Here is a 19,654-nt window from a genome sequence, read left to right as displayed (position 1 = left end):
CTGCCGGAGGTTATTGCCCTCGGTTCGGGCCTCAGCGGCGCTGTGGGTGTTGCAGTCATTCCCTCACTGGGAGGTGCCCGTGCTGCTGTGCCTTGCTGCCCTCCCTGAGAGCAAGCCTCTCTTCGTGGCTCTGAGTGAGTGAGGAGGAGGGGGGCCCGCAGGAACGGACCAAACTAATTTCTTGGGAAGGAGGTAGGAGCAGCCCTGTCTTCTCTGTGCAGCATTGGAGCCACTTTAACTTCTGCTGTGAGACAGCTCTGACTGCAGGCTGACCTGCAGCTGCTGCCACGCCAGTGGTCTCTGGCCAGGCTTGAGGACAGTCTGTCAGGTAGGGAAAAAACCCCAAATCTGACCATTGCCACAAGCAGTCCTACAGCACCACGCTGACAGCACGAGGGTCAGCTCAGCTCTCTGTCCTGGCTGGGAGCGACAGGGTCCAACAGGACCAGGTAAGTTCCTCGAGCATCCCATTTCTCCAGAGCAGGCGAGAGCACAGATCACTGAGCTGCTGACGTGCCTGGGAATCGATCACTCTGTCAGCATGCCAATCTCTGTGGGGTACCTAGGCAGGCTTTTAGAGGTTGGTGGGGAAGGAATTATTCAGACCACCCATCTTAGCTGGCTAAATTACCCGGGTAGTCTCTTCTAACTCCTTTTCCAGTCACGGATGAGAGAGAGGACAATTCAGAGTAAGGCTCATTTGGGTGCACTGAATGACCCTCTGCAGGAGCTTTGCTTTCCCTCCCTCGACTACAGAGGGAGCCTGGGGAGACCAGCTGGTTACATTTAACTGCTAAATTGGTTGCCAAAAGATGGGTGGTGAGAATTCTTTCCAGTTTCCCCTTTGCCATGGACCACACTCTTCCCACAGCAGGATGCTTGCTTGCGCTCTCCTGCAGATTTGGAGATTGCTCAGTGCAGTGGGATACAGGCCCCCAGGGGCCACCACAAGACAAAGGGTGTATCACATCTCTAGGCAGGTACTGTATAAGGCTGTGTGCAGGATTTCATGAGCTTTCTGCTTAAGCAGGTTCTTTAAAGCAGCTTTGCTTTTGGGAGCCTGTTTAACAACTTGCCTTGGTATAAGCCAAGTTTTACATATGTTCTGAAATTTGAAAATCAAAGTGAAACCTCTGGCAAAAAATGTAACTAGAGAGGGAAAGATAACAGAAAAGACTTCTAAGTTCACTACAGATGTAACAAATGGAGAGGAAGGTGCAGTCATTCAAAATAAACCCTGCTGAGATTGCCCCTTCCTCTTTGCCTGAAAAACCCATTACAAATTGAAAGAAAAGCAGCCAAGATCATCAGGCTTTGGAACATCCATTAACTTTCTTTTACGTTTTAGAGCTTGTAACAGATGCTGACTGTGGGTGTTAGTCCTTGTCTAATCAAAAAGCCCGATTCTTCATTCTAGAAACTTAAAATATAAGTTTCCACCAATAAGAATTCATACCTGAACCTAAACTACCAGAATTCTAAGGCTTCATCATTATTTTATGCTCAAGAAGGGAGCTTGCCTGGTAAATCCCAGTGCTGTGGCACATCACACTTCCAAAGGCTTTAAAAAAACCCAGTAGTTTATTAGTGGGGTGTTTTTTTCCTTTTTGAGAAGAGACTAGTGACTGTCTGGATTCCCTCCTGTTTTCTCAGTCCCCAAATGTTCACAACACCCTGTTGGGGAGGAATAATTCCCATCCAAGTTGTAAAACACACTTATAAGTAGATGGGAAAAGCATGAACAGTGCTGTAAAGAAAACAAAACCACCAGGAACAAGATCTTATTTTGCATGCTTCTCACAGTTGTATTTTTGTCTCAATTAGCATATTTTAAAGAGAAGCCTTTTAAAAAAAATTCTGCTATCTGCCTGAACTGTTCTCAAGCTTTGAACTTTTCCATCCTTTCTATTGATTATGGCCAAGTGACCCATATTTAAAAAGCATTTACAATAAAATTATAGCACTTTCTTTTGTGCTGCCGGCTTTCCCAGTGAAAAGCTAAAATGTTTTAAAATTGTCACTTTTTGACAGAGGTAATGGCTGTAATATATTTAGTCTCTTCCCCCTTGTTGTGCTTAAAATGGGTATGCTAATAAAGGGCACAGCTGTCGATACTTTATGGCCTGCTGGGGGGAAGAGGGGGAACGAAGGCAAAAAACAGATTGACTGTGTGTCAACAAATGCAGCTGGGAAAGAAAAAAAGAAGCCCCTTGAAGGCCCCTGCAACTTAAAGTCCAAGATAAATGATGTCCCTATGCTTTAAAAAAAAAAAAATGGAGGTTGGAATTCAATAAAGGGGAACTGAAAAGGAAACTGCTTAAAACTGAAAGCCTTTTCTCTGCCTCTAGACAGCTTACAAGAGAAATGAGCAAAACTGACCACAGAAAGAGGGTGAGTGGCCAAGAAAGAAAACAAAAGCCTATCCTGGAAAATATATTGCATCAAAGAATTATCTGAAGTGCGCTGTGGCCGGCGGGCGGAGCACGTACAGTTTAATGGAGATGCAACAACTTTTACACGCCTTTGGGGGAGCAGGCAGCTTTGTGCCAGGGAGGGAAAAGGGGAGCTGGAATTATTCACACCAAAGCAGTAGGACTGAGACACAAGGGCAGTGGGATGATGGTGGATGCCCTTCCCTGGGGGGCCGGGCTGGGCTGTCCCCGTGCCTTGTGCTCGGCCAGTGAGACTCACAGCTTGGGGCCGCTCCTGAGGCAAGGAGAGAGCAACAGCAAGGCTGGAAGGGGTGCAGGGATGGGCAGCTGGAATGAATGCAGTGAGGAAATGGCAATACTGGGTGCAAACCTGCAAGAATCAGGCGGTTTTCATTCCCCAGGTCATGAGGCAGATGGTTTGCATGGAGGCAAACTCCTAACAAAGTAACAAGCGGTGGGGAGCCATTTGTTCATTGTCATTTCTTGGACAATTATGGAAGATGAGGACAGTTTTTCCCGGCCTAAGGCAAAACATCTCTGTAAGGGTGGCTTATGTTTCCCAGAGGTGTCCTGAGAGCATGGCCTGGCTGCACCAGTGCCACCAGAGCTGCTGTATCCACCTGCTGAGAACCAGGGTTCAGGCATTGCCACTGCCTGTTCTGGGCCTGGCAAAAGGCTTCCTGGAAAATAAACCCTTGGCAGCAGGCGAGGCCAGGAGGGCTGGTGAGCCTGCAAATAACCTCTGCTTCTGCACAGGGAGAGATGCAGTCTGGGGTGGGATATCCTGCTTTGAGGAACTGTCTACTCTTCTCTTTCACTTTCCCACTTCTGTCATCCTTTACTCCCACCACTTTTTAAAATTTATTTTTCATTTAAGGCCTTTTTTTCCCGGTGTGTTTTTCCCATTCAAGAACATCTGGAAAAGGTAGTCAAATGGGAAAAAAGAGTTATCTGTTTTCTCAGTTCCTCAATTTTTGCATGTGTGTATGTATTCCCTTTAACCTCTGCAAATTCTGTAAAAATGGGAGGAAGGAAAAATAAGTAACTGAAGACAAGGCAAAATCAGGAAATTGAAAAAAATAATGAAATTAAATGGAGCAGTCAGGTCAAATTTTTACTAAAGCAGCAGGGCATTAAAATAGCATAGAAAGTTCTTGTTTCCTTCTGTAATTGTTTGAAAGAGTTTTAAAAGGCCATAATTTTTACTATTCTTGCTAGATTTCACATGGTAAAACTCTTGTACCATTAGAGATCAATACCTCCCAATGATGCTGTGTTTCTGGGATGACCAGTTTGGCTTTGGTTTTCTCCAGAGAAGAGTGAAATTTGGTATGGCTGATGTGCTATATCCACAGTTTTTCATTTTTTTCAGGAAAAACTGAAAGGTTGCTGTGCCCAAGGACAGAAGAGTTAAGAGATTCCCCCACCCACAACTGGGACTGACTTTGGGAAGCAAACCTTGTCTGTGACACTGACTCATTTTGTGAGTCTCACTGCTTCTTTGTAGTTGACAGCTGGGAAAAATGGAGAAAAAGAGAGAGAAATACCTGAACTCTGAGTGTGGGGTAGAACAGGTGTGTTCACTGGTGTGGGTTGGGGTGATTCCACAGGCAAAGGTTCCCCTGCAGCTGGGCTGAAGGTGGGAACACATGAGCTCTGCTGGACTAAGAGGTCACGTTATGAGAAATAACGCTCAAGTTGGTGTGGCACATGTGGCACGACTGTAACGTAACTCAGCAGTATCTGAGCTGGAGCTGCTGTTGGAGAACCTTCTCCAAAGGAAAATGTCCAACATGGTTCTGTAAGACCTGTACCTATGAATTGGGAAACAACCCTGAAGGGGCTGGAGATATCACAGAGCTGTGTGTGATGGTCAAAGGCAACAAGCCCCTGCACAGGGAGTGTGTGAAAGTGCCTATGGCAATGGGGAGATCGATCCCTCCGTACAGAGAGAGACCATGGCCGTGACCAGCTCCCTGTCCATAATCCACGGATCTATAGAGGCCTGGAAAACCCAAGGAGATGATTTACGATCGTGGTGCTCAGCACACTCAGGGGAAGGCTGAGAGGAGGCTGTGTGGGAGCCAGAGCAGATGGGTTTTTGTAACTTTTTCTTTGCAGACCAGCACAATTGTCCAGGGGAAATGCAAGCCCGGGATAGTGGCTGTTGAGCTCACAGACTTGCTTTGTTTAATTATATTTTGCAAACTGTTTAATAGGGGCCTGGAGACCCAAAGAACCACCAAGAGCCAGAGGGTGACAACCACCAAATATCTCTGTAGGAAGAAGATATGTAAAACTTCAATTTATTTAATGGAGCTGAAAAATGCTCAAAATAGTATTTCATGTGCATAATTGGGCATTGAAGTGACAGACTGTGAGCTCTGGTAAACTTTGCTGTCACCTGAAGTTCTTTGGTTGGTCAACTCACTTTTGAACCTGGGCAGGTCTTCCTGCTGCTGCCATTGGTGTTCCATATGCTGTGAGGGGTCTGGAAACCTTCAAAATGTCTGTGCTTTTGACCAGAGACTTCTAATGCAGGTTTTTGTGTTAAAGCCTTTCACATATGGTGTCTCCCACAGTCCTTCTAAATAAAAAATCTCAGCAAGCAGCAGGTGAAACTTTACCTCTTGTTTTTAATATTTATTTGTAATTTTGGGCACCTTTGGATGTTGTCCTCATTTCTCGGTCTGTCAGTTTTAGTGGTCAGTGTATTGTCAGTATATCCCAGAGCCTGACCTTTGGGACTGGTATTAGTTCTCTTATTTTCAACCCACATGGCATGTGGGTGCCTCTGCCTCCCTCCAGGCTCTTCTGCTCTCCGCTGGTCTCCTTCCAATGCATGTGGGCTTCTCAGAGGTGTCAAGTCACCTAAAATTTAATTAAGAAGCCAGGGACAAGGGATGGAAGGGTTCAAGCATGCCCTTTGCCTATATAAAATGGGAAAAAGGGTTTGGGATCAAGCTGGTACTTTATGTGCTATCAGGACCTGGGCACAGATTTGTAGGAAATGGGTTTTGCTCATTCTTGTGTGCAGGGGCAGAGGGTCTTTTTTCAACAGTTCCTTTGGTAATTGTTTCATCCTTCTAATAACACCAGCACTGTGTGGAGGCACATGGGTGTTCCTATCCTTTCCCTGTGTACCTTCTGGTGGTTTTAAACCTGGCCAATTTAAAATGCATCTGTCAGCATTTTGTTGTCAGCATTTGACATCCCCAGTGAGGATGTCAGAGATACATCAACCCCACATTTAATAAAAATCTGTGCCCTAGAAGAAAAGAGAGGTGCAAAACAGGTTGCCTCCAAAGGAAAGGCTCCAGTACACGCTTGCAGTTTGCTGGAGAATTTCCCATGCAAATACCCCAGCTCAGCCAGCCCCCAGGTCCCCATAAGACAAACATCTGTACGAGGCTGGATGTTAACCCTTCCAACACGCCACAGAAGGTTTTCTCTACTTCCTCCCTGCTCCTTTTCATCTCCCTTCTCTCCCACAAAGACAGTCACTGGCTTTACCTTGCCAGAGGATGTTTAGAGATGAGTTTAGAGATGCTTGGAGGACATCTGGGGGATGTGCTAGAGCTCGGGGCTACACCTAAGGCAGGCATGGCCTGGCTTCTTTGCTCTAGAAAGCAGCTCAGCCCACTCGGGAGTCCTGTCTTGGGAGGAAATACTCATGCTCCAGGGCTTCCTATTTCTACACTGACTCCAGAGCAGCCTGCAGCAGATCACAGACCCGTTTGACAATCAAACCCTTGAGTTTCATTTTAATACTGCCTCTAACTGTGGTAGTTAGATCCCGAGGCCTGCTCACAGCAGATGTTTTTCCAGGTGAACAAGGAGGGCTGTTCTGCCCCGCTTCATACCCTGAGCTGCCTGGTGAGGTGTGAGTTGCTGCAGTCAAGGAGCCCAGAGTGACTGTGCCACCCTTGCTGTGGTCACCCCGTGTTTCCAGCTGGGAAGGGAGCTCCCATACACAGGAACCTTAGAAAGATACACACATGCATGCACATGTGGGTGCCCAGGTGTATTTTTAGCTCTGCTGCCAGCCCTTTAGAGCAAGATATGAGATGGCTGACAGGGATTTGGTCCAGACTTGTGTCTCTGCCACAAAGCCAGGCTGTGAATCAATGCTGGGCAGGCTCTTCCACCCTCAGCTTGCTTGCCCTTAGATGGGGACACAGCAGCTGCAGGAGCTGCAGCATGCAGTTCTGAAAATACCTTCTTTTGCAGACCCTTATATCGCCCCAAAGGAATCTGAGGAGATTGTCAAGGGAGGACGTTACAGTGCAGGATCCCAGAACTGTGAAAGGATTTAATCCAAACATTTGAAGGAGTCAGCCAGTTGGATCCTGACAGGAGGGACATTGGTGCAAAGCCCTTGCTGGGTCTCTGATGTTTAGAAATCTTCCTAACAGTCCCCATGTTGTGAGTGTTTTGGTGAGGAACTATATAAAAATACAAAAGGTATGTTATGCAATAAGGTGTTTGGGGTCACAGGGGAGATCTTGCAAATCTAGCCTTGAGGCATTTGTATGTAAAAACCCCAAAATTAAAAAAAAAAAAGTATCTTCTTTCAGCTGCAACCTAAACTTTGTGCTAAGTTGAATCTCCCCAGCCCTGGGCTGATCCCTGTAGCCCCTCCAGGGTTTTCAATGTATCCAACAATGAAAGTGAAATCCAATCCCATCCAATTAGAGGAAAATGAATGGCTCATCTACAATAAATGGGCTCTGAATAACAATAAGCCAACAAGAGAGCAATGAACTGGAGACAGAGTACAATCTTCCTGAATGTTAATCGACAACTAACTCCACAAGCTTCTTAGAGGTGGAAAGAATTGGAGGAAAATAGATTAGGGAGGCTTTAGACCACATTGCCTTTTAACTGCTTAGGCCTCACATTTTTACCTAAATACAAGAATGTTTCTAATGCTGCCTTTTGCAGGGTGAAGGGTGTGCATGTGATGGGGTGTTTGTTCTCAAAGTTAAATGTTTTCAATTAATTTATAATTTGACATGGTAGGTCCTACTGTATTATTTAATTGTTTCAGAAGGCAATTTTTAAAATGGCAAAGTAAAATGGCAGAAGCTTTGGAAAATGCTTTCTGTAGATCTGAAGAATGGGGCTGAATGAATCCAGGAGTTAGCCTGAGACTGAAAAGAGGCTGGAGAGGTGAAAGGATAAGGAAAACCTTATCAGTTCAGTGGTTGAAGTGCTTTCTGTACCCACAACTGCCCCAGTGCTGCTCGTTCGTCTCCCCTAGACACCTTTTTACCCTGTCAAGGCCTGAAACACCTGCAGAGCAGCTCAGCTGCTGCTTTCCACCGCCCTCAGCCCCACAAGTACTTTTTGTAAAGACAGGGAAAACGCCAGGTGTCCTGCCCCATCACTAAGAAGCTCTCACAACCATGCAGGCTCCATATCCAAGTCAACAAGGTCTCACCCAGCTGAGCTGTGCTGCCCATCCTCTCTACACAGCCGATTAAATCCCCAATAACCTCTGGGGTTCTATCCCCTCCAGACAGGCAGAGAGCTTATTTAGATTGCCCAGCACTACCATCTCCTCCTGCTTGCCCTTATCCACAGGAGCCAGCTCAAAGGCCATGGAGACCAGGTGGGAAAAGACTCACCTCACTGCAGGCTGGGCACCCAGCTCAGCTATGGGGGTAGAATGTTGCTCCTCTGGAAAGCAAAGTTCCTCAGCACTAGTGCTGCCACAAAATATGGTGTAGAGAGTTCCATGCAGAAAACAGAACAGAGTAACTTTTAAGGTGAAGGATATTTTAAGTTGTAGCTTTATAATTTATTTGATTAGCAGTGTTTCATGTGTTGCATTCTTTATCACAAAGGTCTTCCCAGAAGCGGCTCCTAATTTGCTGTCTTGTGGTCTAAAATGTTGGCAAACAGGTCCATAGGAAACCAAACTCTGTCGTTTCTCTGCAAGATGGGAGCAAAGAGAGGAGCCATATCCCCCTTTCCCTCTCCTGATCTTCTGTACAAGCAAAGGGTCACTTACATGCTTTCAGAGCAGTAAGAATTTGATAGTCATATGATAAGCTATTAAGTAACGTGCATGCAGAGCTAAAGGGGATTTGGAAGGGAGAATTATTAACTTGTAAATTAAATTACAATTTTGTCTCAGCGGCATTAAAATAAATTTCCAAAGACCATTGTCTGCTTGAACAAAGAAAGAAAAGGAACTGTTGGAAGCAGTTTACACAGCGCAGATATGAGGGGTTGTGTGTGTAAATAAGACCAATGTTGGTACTCAGCATGAGAACACATTTGCTGCAGTGTGCCAGGCATGCTCTGGCCAGCACTTGGGAATAGCAACACACCCTGCTAAAGCTTAGCATAGAGAGCAAGAGATGCCAAGGGGAATTTCAAATTTCACAAATGCATTTTTTCTAAACACTGACTTTAACTGTGGGACAGGACAAGGCAGTAGCTGACAGAAACAGCTGGATTTGGCCATTTTGGGCCAAAATACTGTTCCTTTCCTTTTCAGCATCCTCAAAGCACCATCATTCTTCCCCCATCTTGCCTCATTCCCTCAGCAGTAAACACAGAGCTTTTGCTGGAGTCTTCCACCTTGTTTTGTTTCTTGCCTTTGGCTGACACTAACTGCAAAAGTGATTCTTTGGTTAGTTGGGGATTTTCAATGCAAGAGGGTTCTTCTGCAAGTCCTGGGAAAAGTTAGAAGTGCTTTGCTCTCCAGATAAGGTGCAATATAACATTTAGACCAGGCCCAGGCACCTAAGGAAGCACTTCAGCCTTATTGTGCAAAACTGCATGGCTTTATGCTCACTGTGTGACAAAAAGGGAATGGCACCAACAGGTTAAATTGTTATTCTATAAAACTAGATTAGGGTAACTCAGTTTACACCGAAAAGTAGCATCTGTTCCTCATGGCTGTGCATGTTGGGACAGGGGTACTGCTTGTGTAACAACTGCTGCTTATTGTGAGATGTCACACTGAAGCTACAAGGTAAGGACAACTCTGATGAAAAAAACCAATCCATGCGAGTTTCAGATCAGTCATTATCATTTAGAAGAGCAATATCTTGTGAAAACAAATTCCCTTTTCATAGGTGCTCATCACATTTTCATTTTTTGGCAGAACCAGCTCCACTTGCTCTTGTGACTATAATACCTCCAAAGCACTGTGGCCCAAGGGCTGATGTCCATTTTCTTTTGGCACTGCACTGCTTCTCCCATGAGGATCTGCACCAGGAGCTCAGAGGAGGCTCCTGCCCTTGCTTCACAAGTGGGCAGCTGAGATGCCCAATGGATGGACAGCCTTCTCCCAGCCTGGAGTGCTTCCCCACTGATAACTTCATTATCAGCCTTGGGTAAGGTTGGCTGTGGTTTGGAGGCATCTCCCTGCGACCTCTGAGTGGCAGTCTGGCCTGCAACAAGCTGGCTGTGACATTGGCAGAAAAGCACTTAGCACTCACAGCACAAAGGTTAGCCTTGCTGGGATCCAGAGAGAGCTCTCTGCTGAGATCTGTGCTTGTGGGACCGAGGTTCCCTGTCCTATTTGTATGCCCAACCTGCTGAAGAGGCTGATGCCCAGAGCAGAGAGTAAGGCCAGCACTGCCCTGGCACTCTCACAGGGCTGCTCCCCCTGGAACAAAGCGCTGTTTGAGACCAGCTTGGGTGGCCCATGGCTCCCTATGGGCATCTTGTCCTTTGCAGAGAAAAATCTGGCAAATCTTTGCTTTTTCTGTCTTGACATTTGTGACTATTTGCATGTCAGGCGGGGTTAGTCAGGGACAGACCTGCAGCTCCCAGCACAGTGCTAAGGCCAGACACCTTTGTCTTGATAAAATTTATGGATGTTGCAAAATTTGTAGATTAATAATTAATAACTAACTCGTCCTATGTGAACCTCCTTTTGCTTTCCTCTATTGTTGACTGGGAAATCAAGCTGGGTGAAGAAGCATTATAAATAAGGTAAAAAATGTGCTTGGGTAGCTCTTGGAAGAGCTGGATGCTCAGATGATTTTTCTAATACTGACATGAACACTTTTACTGACACCAGGAATATCAGTAGTCTGAAAGGGAGTGCTTACTGAGAAGCATATTGCTTGCTAAGTAATACTTAGAAAGAAAAGGATCTGTTTTAGAGCAACACTGGTCTGGATAGAGGCTTTCTGTGCTGAACTGTGTTGTACACATGGGAACAAAAGTGGCATCATGAGGATGGGATACATTGCTCTAACCTGAGAGCAGTTGTACCTGTCATGGCATCTATGCCCAGGAAAGGGTAAGGTTTCTCACTTGAGTTATCCCTCTGAAAAAATGGAAGCAAATTTCTCTCTCTGTTTCCCAGAGGGCAAATTTCTCTCTCTGATTCCCAAAGGGAGCCAAGGCTCAGCCCAGAGATGTTACTTTGGGCTGAGGTGTAAAACAGTCCTTGCAGTTCCCAACTCCTTTTTTAACTTCAGGCACTCACCATCTCCCACATTTGTCCTATAAACCCATGTTGTTTAGATCAGATGTATTGCTGATACTGTCTTTCAAAGACCCTTGGTAAACCTATCTGCAATCAGCTCACTTTTATTTGTGTGACTGACTCCATCAACAGTGGCAGATCCTTGTTCCCTTGGATCTCATAGGGGAGTTCAGCATCTATATCCAATGTATCCACCCCCCTCCCAAAATTCAGGAACTACCATAATGCTGTAACACTCCTACAGCACCACCATCAGCAGGAAGTTCAAACTCAGCTTTTCTAACATGTAGCTCTCTGCTGCATCTTTATCAGCTGTAGCACTGAAGGAAGGAACATCTCAGATCTTCATGTGCACCTTTTCTCTGCTCAGCTTGCCTGAAAAGAGAGATTTTTAGAATATCTTTGTTCTGAGGCAGCCAGGATTTAGTCTGCAAGCTGCTGCTGCCCCCTCCACTTTCTGAGGTGTTGCAGGCCTGCTTAGAGGCTGCCAGAGCATAGCACAGTTCATTTGAATTTGAATGAAGTACTGAACTTTATTTTGAGGCCTAAAATTCAAATCAGAATGTGATGAGCGCACACCTGGAGGATGTGCATTTTAAAAAGAGCCTCTGAGCTCTTTTTTAGAGCTGTCCATGTTTCCCATCTCTCTGGTTTTATCAGGTGGAGAGCAAATACCCCAGAGAGAAAAAAACCCCAAACCTCTGCATTAAAACATCTTCCAAAACATGGACCTCACTGAGAGATTTTCACTGGCATTTTTCTCTGACAGGGACAAAGTGACTCCTTAGACAATATATCCTTGTTTCTTTTTCATCAGAATAAAATTTTGGTTAACTCAGAAAGGCTACCCTAAATACCTTAGGTTTAAGAAAAAAAATGGGGGGACCCTCTTCCACCCCCCCAAACCAGTCAAGTTTAATCCTAACTAAGATTTTGACAATTTTGGCAGAACTATGTTATTTTGGAAATGCAGTCAAAACTGAAAATTTTCTCAAAGTTTGCTATGGGAAAATGGCTGCCATATTTAGTGGGTGCCACAAAAAATCCTCAGTAGCTTATTAGAGAGAGAGAAAAACAGCCAGTCTGTCCCTGGAGTTATCCAGGGCTCCAAATTGCAAGACTCACCAGGTAATTTTTTTTCAGCAGAGGTATGCAGAGAAACTATCAAGGCAATCCAAGAATAATAAAAACATTGCTTATAGGCTTTGTCTCCCTACAGAACACATGGACTTTAATGCCTCTTGCAGGGATTTATCACACATGAGAATGTAGTATATTTTTACTGCTCCTTCTTGCTCTTTTACTCATCAAATACTGGAGTTTTCCAAATATGATGCTCTCAAAGACTAAATCCTTAGCTGGTAGAAAATGGGTTCATGCAGCTTATTCCCTCTGCAGCTATACTGATTTGCACTGGCTGCAGATGAGTCCTGTTGTATTACCTAGGCATAGAGTTGCTTTAATTCTTTATTCTTGTTTGATTTCAATTTCAAAAATAAAACTGTGTTACAAAGTACATGTTTACGAGTCAGTCAAAACCCATTACATGGAAGCTATTTAACTGTAAGCTGGTTAGATCAGCTTTCTTATAACATCATCTGATATTGGTGTCTCTTTCTTGTTCAGGCTTAAAACTTCACTTGCAAAATCTCCTTGTATTCCTTTGAACTCCCCTGGGAGATTAAAAAAAAAAATCCCTCCAGTTAACACTCCCTCATTTCATTTTTAAAGGTCATGCTTAGAGCTGGCAGTTGTTATAGGAGCTATCCTCTGTAAAGAAAAGTCTTAACTAGCCAGGCACAGACTTAACCTCAACATGGAAAAACTAACATTGTCTCTAGGATATGGAGAAACCATGGTGAAGAGCTAGCAACAGCCGGACCACGGCAGAATGAGCAGTCGGCATCTGCTCGGTGGGCCTTTATCATGCAGCGTTGTATGTACGATTCAAAATGCACGGGACGATTGTTGAAATGATGTAGACAAATTGACTCAAATTAGTTTAGCATGGGCCATGCAAAGTTTAAGCTTGTTGAGCCCAGACACATAGCAACAGCTCGGCGAGGCCTCACGCTCGCGGCGCAGGCACACAACGGGCACCGCAGCCCACGTTCGCGGCGTTTGCACGTTCACGGCGTTTGTTTTGTGCCTGCCTGCCTCTTTTCTTTCCCTTTTGCCTGGCTTTAGACCGTCTTGGCAGAAGCAAACCCTGCTGAAGACTACACTAGCACTGATAATTTTATAGAAGTACTTGTGAGCTTTAATGTCATTTTATACTTCCTTAATCTTTTGACTGTTACTTAATGACAAACAAATCCCCAAAGAAGTGGGGAGGTGGGGGGAAGATTAAAAGGATTTTGAGATTGTATTCTCTGCTTTCAGTCAAACTGTCCCAAATCCTACCAACACAATTCTCCAGTGCCCTATGACACTCCTCCCCAGACCACCAGGAGTGAGTTTCTTATTGTATTTACAGTAATCTAATTACAACAGTTCTTCAATTCAAAGCCAGCTTTGGTATACAGACTTTAGCAAGAACTCTCCTCTAGTGCAGATTGCAAACTTTAATCTTTTAAACTAACATAGAACACCCCCTTCCTCCCCAAAAAATTTCTGAAATGCCTGTGTAAGCTACTAAGATGTATTCCCCTTCCCACACCCGCCAACACTTTGCTCATCTTTTTGTTAAGTTTCTTTTGTGCCAATTTACTGCCTAAGGTAATAATTGAGTTCTTGAGAGATAATATTCTGCAAGGTTATAAAATTATGATAAAAGCAGGTTGCCTGCCAGAAAATTCCTTTTTAAAAAGATATTTCTCAAAATATGTGTAGTTACCTTAATTTTTTTAAACTTCTCTCTGTTCTTTATAGTTAAAGAAGCAGCTATGTAGAAAAAATATAGACTGAACATTTTACTTTAAAATTAAATAGTTTTGGCTTCAAATTGTCAATACTCAAAGCCACTTGATGCAAATCTTAAAGCTGATTAACTTTATTTAGAAGAAACAGAGGACAAAAGTAGATGGAATTTGTACATAATAAAAATGTCAAGAAATGAAGACAGAAAAAACTGTTTTACATGAAGCAAAATACAAAAGTACATCCACAATGAATTAGCAAATGTGGACATTCTTAGTGTGCCACTGCAGCCATCTAGCTTTATACATGAGTACTGCACTGTTCACTTTCAGTTCCATCACAGGTTTTCCACTTAATGCTTTTACAGTAACACTGGGTTTACCAAGACACGTATTTGGCGAGTTCGAGGCAGCTTTTCTCTTTTTCCTGTCTTTGTGAGTTGTTGTTGTACAGTCTAACCTGGAGCTCGCTAAGGTTAATGAAATCTTCAGTCCCCAAAAGATTAGAAATAATTTTGGTCTCCCTCATTACTGTGTTATTTTGAAGATATACAGAGGGCAAAAACAACATATTCTCATATTACATTTATGAGTGTTTCAAATACTCAGTTTGTCCTTTGGAATCTGTCTGGTTTCTGTGAGATCCATCAATCATTTTGCTTTCTAGTATATTATCAGCAGGCCTTGTCATATCAAAATTGTTTTAATATTTAATTTCTTTTGTTGAGATTCATTGCTCTGCAAGTGGAAATCAGCTGGCCAGTCAAACTTCAGCTATTTCCTACTGTTTCCTCTGAATGTTGAAAAACTAGAAACACAACAGTATCTTTTCTGGTCTCACATTCACTCTTGAAAAACTACTTCTAAAGCATCCTTGTGCTGTTTTCCTCCAAGCAAACTGTTCATGGCAATGCTCGATAAATGATGCACTTGTAAAATCTTTGGATTTCTATATACTCTGCTTAATCCAAAGAACTCAGAATAATGAAGTGCCTTAGAAAACTTCTTATGAAAGAGCAAGAAAGAGCAACTGCATGAAAATCTCCCAGCTTCCATCAAAGTGTCTTGCAAATGACAGATTGTACATAGTAGTAGTTAATTTCTGTGAGATCTAACTTCAATTTCAATCTCTGAGATAATAGATCTAATCCTCACAGTCCACTAAATTATCAGGTTAGACAATGTAGAGGAAATATTCTGACCCTTATAAAAACAAAGTTCCTTACCAGTTTGGGAGCTATTCTCGTGTGAGAGAGACTCAGGCTCCTCCAATGAGAGAAAAATGTTGTGTTGCTGCAATGGGAAGTGTGAACAGGGATCCCAAAGTGTATGGATGCCATCTGCTGGCACTAAAGAATATGACCCTCCATTCACCTGAAAGATGGATGTGGAGGGTCAGATTTAATTTTTCATATTGGTCTGAGCCCCTCACGTTATTCCATATCTAAACTCACGTCAATAGAAGAAGAATTAAATTGAGATTATATAAGCTCTCCTTTAATATGTATCTCTGTGCTTCACCATTACATTTTTCTAATGTTCTGCATCATCAGGTCTTGGTGATTTAGGAATAAAAGGCATTTCTGCTTGCAGTTTTGCTGAATATCATGTTTAGATGTACTAATCCTTATGTAAGTTTATTCGACCATTGTTTCACATGTAGTGCCGCATGGAAAGGGTTTTGCCAGCAAAGCCAGGATTAGCCCAGGGAGTTCATCTCTCTGGGTTTGTGACCTTTATTGCAGCAGTGCAAGGCACAATCTTTCCAAATTTGACAGAGACCTCCAAACTCACAGGACCTGAAAAATACCAAATACCAAATGAGTTTAGCTAGCCCTTGCATGCCTTCTGCCTCTAAGATGTTAAGATTTACAGGCAACTCATTCTCTCTTTCCATAGCAATGCTCCAAACACTATAAGATGTCAGTGAGGACGGAACAGTTGGCATGGGAACCTTCCCAAAGAGAAAGGTGTTTGAATTAATCTGTAAGAAATGGGACTGATTTAGGCAGTTTTGCCTAGAAATGCTAGGGTGAATTCAGAGGGTGTGGCTGTAGTATATAATCAGAATTATCATGTTGCCATTTCATAATCAACAAGTAGTCAGAGCATTCCTTTCTATATGCTTAATTTTTTTGGATCTATGAATGAAGAAGGGGCATCAGCTCCATCACACTCCCCATAATGCACAGTGGATATAATACACTATATTTTTTCCAAGGATTATCCGTTTTTGTGAGACTTTCCTCATTCCACAGTTTTTCTTAAAAAGATGTTTCACTTTCTTTCTTTTTTACTCTAGGCACTTAATGTTGTTAGAGAGGACCTGGAGCCAAGCAAGCTGAGACTGCTGTTGTTATTTAGTGCCCAAACTCTAAAACAGGGTCAGAGCTAACAGTGTAGCTAATGATGGGAAGTGGTTAATGAGGGGTCAGCAGAGGGATATGACTAATGAAGGGAAAAGGATTGCAGAACTGCAAAGTCACTGAGTGCAGTGCATGGCAGATAAAAACTTTCTAAGTCCTTGTAACCCCAAGTCCACAACCATGTTTTTTCCCTCCCACTCCTCATCCTCCTAGCACAGCAATAATTATCAAATCACCCATGGCAGGATCTGGCAAAGCTGCAGCTCCCACTGCTGGAGTTCAGGCTGACTGCACACACACACCTCTGACACCCAGCCTCTCCCTGCTCCACAGGGAGCTCCACAGAGTTGTACTGGAAAGTCACCTAAGCAAGGACCACAATCTCATAAATTCTTTCCCCCCAAAAAAGGTGTTCTGTGTCTTCTACAGACTGTTAGCTGCATTATAGGAGTGAGTACAGTACAGTGCTTTAAAATGAAAGTAATTCTACTGCCATCACCATCATTGGTATTATTTTTATTGTTTCCTTAATAGGAAAAATAATTAAAGGAAGTATAGGGTTTGATTTGGAAAATCAGGAGAAAGAAGAAAACTACACTCCACATAGAGAAAGGTACAAAACCATTGTGCAGAATTTAATCTAGTTGTGTATGGGATTGTATTTGATGAAGTTCAGAGGCTTGAGTCTGGGGTTTGTGAAATCACATGGTTTCCTTTACTTTTGAATGTTCCTTTCATCCACTCAATACACCAACTGTCAGTGTGGTTGGGCAGAGATCAGGGACAGCATTAGAAAACTGTGTCATCAAGTATTCACTCCTTAACAGTATCAATAGGATCTTTGTTATTTGAAGTAGATGACTTGTAGTTCAAATTAGACTTGAAGGTACTTTTTATGAGTGTTCCCACACCTGTTTTACAATTCTCTGTTTCATATTTGTCTCTTCATTTGCAGGAATAAATACAGTAACAGCAAAAAGAATCTCTGGTATGCCACTACTGTGATATTCCCAACTTGAGAGCCAGTGGCGAGCTGTTGGCTCTCCTGATTAGGAGCTGGCAGTGATCAGACCATTTACTGGACCTTAAGACATCATGGATTGGCTCATTCTTAAGCTGCCATCTCTGAAAGGTGCTGAGAATACCTGAAAGCTGTTGCTCATCTCTAACCCAATAATTAAATAGCTATAACAAAGTCTGGAGGTCCCTCCTGATTTTCCAAATACTTGTGTGTTTCATCAGTCCACTGCAAAGAACAAGGAAGCAGAGCAGGGAGTTGAATGTCTAATTAAATGGGTGGAAGGCATCCACTCAGCTCTGCAGAGACTTCCTGGGAGAGAAAAGCAAGGAAAGAGGTGCTCAGTGCCTTCACATGCCGGGTTTTATCTTTGCTTTGTTTGTAACCTCAAAAACATGGAAGGACTTCTTGCTGTGTAGATCTGTAAATCTGATAATGTTTTATTTCATAACAAAAATGGAGACATGGTAGAGATAAACCTGAGGAGTGACTTCATGCTAAGCACAAAGTGTTACTTTAAATGTCAACCTCTTGGGGAAGGTTCCCATGCCAACTGTTTTCTTTGGAGGTTATGCTATGAAAGTGGGTGAACACACACCCAACTCATAACTCACTCAAACTTCCACCTGCATAAAACAGAGCAAAAAAGCTTATGAAAACACAACAGCAAGAAGAGCACACAGCTGGGAAACAGCAAGAAGGACATTTTATTTAAAATTTAGTGAAACCCAAAATGTCACAAGAGTTGCTGCTCTTCTACGCAGCACACCACACCTAGGAGATTAAACAGCAATACTGTAATTTGTACCTATTTATTCAAGGCAGGGATCTGACCTTTCCAGGCTCATTTGTTTCAGCAAACTTTGCTCATGCTACTCATGACTGCTCATATTCATAAGGCTTGCAAGATTAGAACATCAAATAATTGCTGATAATATGAAGACAGTGTGACAGAAGGAACAATAGTGTTTCTTATTATGTGATTATATTTCTTTTTTTTTCTTTAAAGCTCTGAGAAACCACTTCAATTACTTTGATCATTTTCCCGTCAAAGGGAAATTTTTTTTAATTGGCCGCTGCACTTCTACAGATATGAAGCTTTTTTGTGATCTCTGCAAATCTCAACAAATACATCAAACCATGTACTGTAGTTCTACTAAATAATATTATTGTAATTGTTTTGTTCAGGGTTTGTCAAAGTCCACCCAATCATTTTCTCAGTCGTATGGAAAAAATGCCACCCTGCAGGTTGAGCAACAGATCTAGACTGCTTCAGGGGGTGGGTGGCTTCAGTCTTGTCCCTTGACCCCAAAATGACACCGTGACCTGACCTATAAAATGAGGATAATTAAATCTATTCATTTTTATAAACACTAGTGCAAGACATGGTTGAATAGCACAATGTAAATTTAAAATCTTAGTTAAACTGAGGCAGAGTGCCAAGTAATCACAATGCACACACACTAGTTGAAACCAACTCATTAATAGTCCTACTGCTGGAACCAGTTTCCTAATGGCTCAGTAATGAGCTGACTACAATCACAAAACCATGCTTCTTGATAATTTTTTTAAAATATGTAATTATAATGTGATAATGTCTTGAACTTGTGTGTGCACAGGTAACAAAAAAGATACCTCCAAACACTTAACGGCCCAGGACTTAAAATCTCTTATTTTTTATTCACAATTTGTATTAGTAAAACTCTGTTACAAAAAGAAAGGCGAATACTCTAGCTTTTTTGTTGGTAGCTGACAGTGTTGGGGTACTTTATTATGTTTGATCTCTGTTACTGCCTGATCCTTCAGCCAGAAATAGTGTGCAACCAACTCATTTCTCTGGGTTCCTTCCCTTGCATGCTATGGTCAACCAGAACTAGCAGACAGTTTCCTTTCCTATGAGACAAGATGCATCTGCAGATGAGGCATCACGCTTAACCAAGCACATCTCTTCATATGCAATGAAGACATTTTATATGTTTGAGTGGGGCATGCTGTTCTTTCATCCCTGCCTGGTTTTTCAGTAGAAAATCAGCCAACAGCCTCACTACCAACAAATGTTGGATATTGAACTCCCTCCTTCCTTCCAGCACACTATTAACCTAGGTTATCTACCCAGGGAACACATTTTTAAGCCCCATGGTAGATTTATATTTGGAATTTGCAAAAGTACAGTCCTTGCCTAATCCATTACACCATGGGCATGGATCTGCAATGGAGAGGTGCTGACATCCATGGCATACAAGTTAGGAGATGGCATCCAGTAAGGTCTATCTCTGGCCTTGGCTGCTCCACTTCAGAATCTTTAGGATCAAATATAACAGCACACCTCACAAGCTTTCCTGTTGTGTTCCCCATTCAGGCCTGAGCAAACAGTTCAGCTGGAGTTTGTTGCCAGCCATATGCCTACAGACTTCACCAGACACATACCAGACACAGACCCCACAGCTCTGCCTTCCTGTTCCTCTGTTGCCTACCAACAACAGGAACATAGAACTTCAAGGCAGAGGAATTCAGGAGACACT

The sequence above is a fragment of the Melozone crissalis genome, unplaced genomic scaffold (genome assembly GCF_028551555.1).
Source record: "Melozone crissalis strain CALT ecotype California unplaced genomic scaffold, PUWL_Pcris_2 ptg000004l_1, whole genome shotgun sequence".
Taxonomy (NCBI): domain Eukaryota; kingdom Metazoa; phylum Chordata; class Aves; order Passeriformes; family Passerellidae; genus Melozone; species Melozone crissalis.
Note: the sequence above shows the minus strand (reverse complement) of the source record.